This window comes from Columba livia, chromosome 22 (genome assembly GCF_036013475.1).
Source record: "Columba livia isolate bColLiv1 breed racing homer chromosome 22, bColLiv1.pat.W.v2, whole genome shotgun sequence".
Classification (NCBI taxonomy): domain Eukaryota; kingdom Metazoa; phylum Chordata; class Aves; order Columbiformes; family Columbidae; genus Columba; species Columba livia.
Genome location: NC_088623.1, coordinates 2,994,801 through 3,001,191, shown reverse-complemented (window position 1 = coordinate 3,001,191; position 6,391 = coordinate 2,994,801). Strand labels below are relative to the sequence as shown.

Below are 6,391 nucleotides of genomic sequence, written 5' to 3'. Positions count from 1 at the left end.
CCTTTTTACACCGAGAAAACTCACGCTTACCTGCACAGCAAAGTAAAAATAAATGCAAAGCAAGAGGATTCAGCAGAGCCGTTGTTCAGCTCCTCTCGAACTTCCCTTTGGCAAAGCTGTTTGGATTTCATGCTGTTGCAGTTGGCTGTTTTCTCCTTGTGTGTTTGTAGCAAGGACGTCCCTTCCCTGCCAGGTCCCGCCGTGTCCCCCACGACCACAGCAGACGGTTCAGAAGGTGACGGAGCACGTGGAAGGGAGGTTGGCTGCAAGAGGCAGAGGTTAAGAATGCGGCCCAGGGAACAGCGGGGGGAACGCGAAAATGTTTGTCCTGCGCTCTGTAAATATAGCAGATATGCCCGGATTTCAAACCCGGTTTAGCAACACAGTGTCATGGACAGCTTCTTTCCTTCTGCGTCGCCTGCAGGGACGGGGACGTTGGCGCTAAGCGGTAAACGGTGGGAGCTGTTCCAGGATCAATACTGATTTGGAGGAGGGAGCGCGTTTGCTTGGCTGCAAATCCAGTAAGCGGTGCACAGTGACCCCATCTCCCTACCAAACAAGAAAACCCCTCTAACCAAATGCAGCCCTTCCAATATGAGACAGGTTTTGCAGAGTCTCAAAAACCATGAGATTGTAAGTCTTGAGACTCCAAATTAAAAATTGCCTTCTGGTTTTGGCAGTTCATGGCCAATCGTGTTTCCAGGCTTTTCTCTACAACCGCAAGACGTGGAAATGGATCTTTTTAAAAAGAGAAAAATACCAACAAATACAACACCTCACTGAATCCATGACTCCAAGTACTTTGAGATTTAATATTGTGAAGCTTAGGGCAAAACTGGGGGAGCTAAAAATTGTGCCAAGCCGATAGAGTGTTGATACCGTGTCCTGCCTGCAGCCCTACATAGAGAAAGTCCCCTGCTTGCACTGTTAGTTGGGGGGGACGGCAGTTTTTGCATGACCTGGTAGCCCCGCTACATCCCTGGATGTTTTCCAGCCCATGTGTTGGAGGAGCCGCCGCTCCTGGCTGCGCAAAGTTGCTCTCGTTGTGGTTCGAGATGATACCCACCCACCCACCCACGGTGTCTCGGGAGGGAGCTGAAATGCTCATTTTTGGCAGCCCGTGTTCTGAAAGTTTTAGCCTGGTGGCTTCTCCTGAAATGCTTGAGACAGAAGTACATTTCCTGTTTAGAAAGAGAACGAAGATAAGCCCTAAAGTGCAGCCGCCTGCTCTGGCTACCTCAAGTATAAACAGGCTGCACGGCCGGGCGCTGCTTTTGTTTGTTCTAGTGGCTTTTTCTCTTTAAAGGTGCATTAGACACAATTATACAGAGTCCATCTTGTGGCACGAGAGGTCTGGGGCTGTCGGCTTGTCAGGAAAGATCCTTCTAAAATCCCCGAGCGTCCAGCATGAATTCCCACCTTTGTTCTCAAGCCCTAAGCGCCACCAAGGTATGTTTCTACTTTGCATTTCTCTAACGCTTTTCCACCTCGAGATCTGAGCGTGGGTTGATTTTTCTGGGCTTACAGAGAGCGAAAGGTTTGCATCGTGAGTCAGCAGACAGTCTGCAGTCAAGTTCAGGACTCGCATTTTCTGTAATTAAGCACTAAATAGGCTTAAAGCTTCCACTGGCCAATCCGAGCATCCGCGGAATCCCTCTGTGCACCACGGTTAAGGTCTGGAGAGGCAACGGGGGTTGTGTCTGTGTAGCTGTGCTCGGAGTGAAGCTGAGATGCTTTCTTGCCCTCTGACTCCTTGGTTTATTTGCCACATGTGATGGTGCCGAACCCCTGTAAAGTTCTAGCAGATACCACTTGACTGGGTACGCGAGACTTAGATAAGACCAGGGCGCATCTGTGCTATGATCTAATCAGGCATGAGCAGCTGAGATGGCAGTTGACTCTGTATTTCCCTCTTTTGATAAATTAATCTAGTTTGCAGATTCCCATGACGGCTCAATCCTGCAATATTCTGAACCTTCTAGTCCTACTTCCACAAAATTATTAGTTCCATTTATAAGCCCAGGACTGGATCTGCTGAAACCAATAGTATAAACAATATGAGGCTCTTCTTGCCGTGTTTAGGCACCCAAGTCTAAATTTTCAGAGTTGCTGATCCCACAGAAGATCCCACTGGGTCATCGCCAAAGTGCTTCTGAGATCGAGATGTGGGATCCTCAGGAGCTGCGAGCGTGGAGCGGGAAAACGTGTAACATGCCCCGAAATCCTCGGCTGGACGGTGGTTGAGTCACAGGACCACGAAACTCAAATCTGTGCTCGCTCACAGCTTTGTGAGCGCTGTCCCTGATGTGCTGCCGCCTCACTCTCTCTTATGTGTGTCTCTGGCTGCTTATCCCTCTGAAAGAGAGAAAAATGCGTCCAGTTTTTGTTTTCTAAAGATTTCTAAATAAGGATCTAGAGGAACGCATTGCGAGTGAATTAAATCAGGACGGAGCGCCGATGTTCTTCAGAACTTGATGGTGCATCCTGATGAGAAATGAGATTGTGTTAAATAAATTAGGTGTGTGAACTTGCAAGTGGGACCCAGCAAGGGAAAAAAAGTTACAAAAATGGCTTGCAACAACTTTAAAAATAGGAAGTATAGTATCAAAATGAAGCACGAGTTTTAACCGTGAGGTTTTGTTGTCAAATACTGTAGCTTTGTTTAAGACAAGTTGTATACATGTCCCCTACTTGTGGGGGAATTACAAATTTCATTATCTGGGGAGGAAAAAAGGGAAGAAGGGATTATAGCCTTAATTCATATCGAAAGTACCGTTGCTTATCATAAAAATATGTCCATGAAGAATCAAACAGTAGCAGAAAAAGGTGGAATGTGACTTATTGTGACTTGTGTTTCATCGTTGTTGTTTGGGGGTGGTGGTGGTGGTGTTTTCCCTGCTCTGTTTCAGTCTTATCTCTTTCTTTTACTGTTTTCACTTTACTTTTCCAGATGTGAATCAGGAGTACGGCTGAAACCAGATGAGCCATTGCAGGACCCCCATGTCTTTCAAGGTATCAGAGCATCAGAATTCTATGATTCTTCTTGATCCGTGCAGGACCAGCACCTCGCTGTCAGCTCGGAAAAAAGCACCAACTTGTCCCAGAGAATTTAAGCGTCATGAGCAGGAAGCATTAAACAAAAGCAGCGGCGTTGTGGAGAGGAAGGAGCAAAAGTTGTGCAAAGAAGAACCACGTAGAAGAGCTCAGGCTTCCTCTGTTCTCATACACGATGGAGCGGTTGAGCACAGAGCGAGTCCCATCCAGCAGAAGTCAGGTGAGGTGAAGACCTGCTTTAAACTAAGCATGAAAACACCTTGGGAGGAACTAGAGCCGTGTTTACCTGCAGCCAGAACTCACAAATGCTTTCCGGAGCTGGAATTTGAGAAGGTTATCGCAATAAAGATACGTCGCGCCAACCGGAGGCTCTACCAACAAGTTGCCAAGTGTTTGTCAAAGTGCGTAAATACTGTTATCGCCGCTTTATTGAAGGGGAAATGAGTTGGGAGATGGGAAGGCTGAAATATTTGAGTAGCACCCAACTTTTACAGTGCCTCAATTGAAGGGAAATTTTTCAGGCCTGCTGGAATTTAACGAACGAGTATTTGGTGTGGCAGGGTATCGATTGTCTTAATCCGCTCTGTTGTGACTCAGAATCTCATCTTCATTAAGCCGCAGTTAAACCCATTTTCTGTCTGGCAAATCTAGAAGATGCGATATGTCTGTGATCTCAGCGATGCCCCAGAAGGATCCACCACCTGCAATTTAGGGCAACAAAGATGCTGAAGGGAGTGGAGCATCTCCTGTGTGAGGAAAGGCTGAGGGAGCTGGGGCTCTGGAGCTGGACAAGAGGAGACTGAGGGGGGACTCATTCATGGGGATCAATATGGAAAGGGGGAGTGTCAGGAGGATGGAGCCAGGCTCTTCTGGTGACAACCAGTGACAGGACAAGGGGCAATGGGTGCAAACTGGAACACAGGAGGTTCCACTTAAATCTGAGAAGAAACTTGTTCCTGGTGAGGGTGGCAGAGCCTGGCCCAGGCTGCCCAGGGGGGTTGTGGAGTCTCCTTCTGTGCAGACATTCCAACCCGCCTGGACACCTTCCTGTGTAACCTCATCTGGGTGTTCCTGCTCCATGGGGGGATTGCACTGCATGAGCTTTCCAGGGCCCTTCCAACCCCTGACATTCTGGGATCCTGTGATTCTGTGAATTTCTTTTTGAAAAGCGGCTGCTTATACCTGGACCCAGATCGCACGGTGGGTCAGGGAACAGACGATGGGAAGCTGGAGTTGACGCTGCTGGTCTGAGCCCACAATGCTGAGCATCTGGGAATCCACCTTCCGAGAGCCGTACGCTCCAGTGCAAAAAAACCATAAAAATTTTAAAGCAGCGCTAATAGTGATTTAATTGCTTGTGAACTTCCCCGACTAGAAAACAGAGGCCGTTCTCCCCACCCAAACTCGGACTCTGGCGCTTCGCCAGGTTAAGTCATAGCACTTCAATATCTTTTTTTTCTTGCTTTCTTTTTTTTCAGCTGCATCTGGAGTGCCAAAAAACCTTTTGCAGGAAACAGCAGTGTCGTTTCTCCTTGTCAGCCGCCTCAGCGAGTGAGTTCTCAGCGGTTCGAGTGACAACAAATGCAGGTGCTTCTCTGCTTTTTCCATGTGGGGCGAGTCCTCTCAGCCAACTTTGGGAGGGAACAGCTGCTGACAGTGAAAACAAGGCTGTCCTGCTGATCCCAGCTGAAACAGGACATGGGAATGGGATTTCTGACCTTGACAGGTACTAAATTGCTCAAAGGAGGGACCCTGTGGAGGTTAAAAGTAACTAAATCTTCATAACGCTTCCGCAACTAGTGAATGCGTTGCAAAACAGAGGCCAAATCGTTAAATAGTACAAAGTAGCCCAAATCTTTTGGCGACCTATCAGCTGACGAACTGGCCCAAGTATTTGCAAACATTAATTTAAGAACAGCTGCATTCCTCTCTCGTTCTTCCTGTCCTCTGCTCGTGAGTATTCACACACAAGGCAATGCTACTTGTTGATGGTGATGTTTAAGGCAGGCTCTTCTTGCCAAGGGTTCTGGTCTTGAGGTATATGAATAAGAGCATTTATTTTTCCTCAACTCATGGTTCTGTTTAGTTATTGTTAGACAAGCTAGATATCGATATAATGTCTGGATCTCTCTGTACAATAAGTGTATATATTCTGCCTCGCTCTCCCACACACGCCATGTGATTTTTAAGCAGTCATCTACCATGAATAATGTCCAGGGGCCAGGTCACAAGCTTCCCAGAGCGTGGAATGCTATTTGCATACAATCCGAGCAATTACGAGTCATGAATAGATTAGGAAAGCCAAACAAAAAATAATGATAATAATAATTAAAAAAAAATAAAAAAGAGAGGAAAAAAATAGAGAGAAAAAAAGAGAGAGAAGAGGGAAAAAAAGAGGGAGAGAAAGAAGAGGGAAAAAAGAGGGAGAGAGAGAAGAGGGAAAAAAGAGGGAGAGAAAGAAGAGGGAAAAAAGAGGGAGAGAAAGAAGAGGGAAAAAAGAGGGAGAGAAAGAAGAGGGAAAAAAGAGGGAGAGAGAAAGAGGAAAAAAGAGGGAGAGAGAAAGAGGAAAAAAGAGGGAGAGAGAAAGAGGAAAAAAGAGGGAGAGAGAAAGAGGGAGGAAAAAAGAGGGAGAGAGAAAGAGGAAAAAAGAGGGAGAGAGAAAGAGGGAGGAAAAAAGAGGGAGAGAGAAAGAGGGAGGAAAAAAGAGGGAGAGAGAAAAGAGAGAGAGAAAAAGAGAGGAGGGGGAAAAAGATGTGTGGGGGGGAAGAAAAAGGCTTTTTAAAAATACGATTGTGTTGAATGCGGGAGCGATGGCAGCGGCACCGGAGGGAGCGGGGGCTCCGGGCGCCCGGCGGGAGCGGGGCCGCTGTGCCCGGCGGGGGCGGCCCGGGCCGGGGACCCCCCGGCACAGCCCCCCCCCGGCACAGCCCCCCCGCTGGGCCGCGGCAGCGCATGCTCCCTGCCGGCCAACCTGCCCTTTTAAACGGCGGCGGAGGCGCGGGCGCTGCAGCGGGGCCGGGCTGAGCCCCGGCCGGGGCCGCCGAGGTACGGGACGGAGAACCGGGCGGGGTTGCGGTCCCGGGGAGCGGGAGCGGCCCCGGGGGGGTCAAAGGGTGGGAGCAGCGCTGCCCCGGCGCGTCCCGAGCGGGGCCGCTTCGCTGCGGCTTCATCTTCGGTCCCGCTGATGCTCGTCGGCATCAAAACACACACACAAAAACCTCCTTGCGCATCAGGAAGCCGCAGGTAGAGCTGCCGAGCAGCGCGATGCACCTTTTCAGGCCTCCCAGAGCCGTGTGGATGCGGGATAAATATTAACGCATGGATGTGGCATGAGCTT

At 49.0% G+C, this 6,391-nt stretch overlaps 1 protein-coding gene across 4 annotated transcripts in view; it reads left to right on the top strand.

Annotated features, from left to right (window-relative positions):
- Window positions 1-1,195: 1,195 nt before the first annotated feature.
- Window positions 1,196-6,391, top strand: part of SLC45A3 (solute carrier family 45 member 3) — a 30,710-nt gene continuing 25,514 nt past the window's right edge. For 2 of the 4 annotated variants that reach the window (XM_005505293.3, XM_021291466.2), the window contains exon 1: window positions 5,971-6,099. The gene's annotated coding sequence lies outside the window, so the exon portion shown is untranslated. Of the gene's footprint in view, window positions 1,450-2,950; window positions 3,456-4,532; window positions 4,642-5,970; window positions 6,298-6,391 lie in introns of those variants that run through there. The other 2 variants (XM_021291465.2, XM_005505294.3) reach the window with 2 other exon arrangements.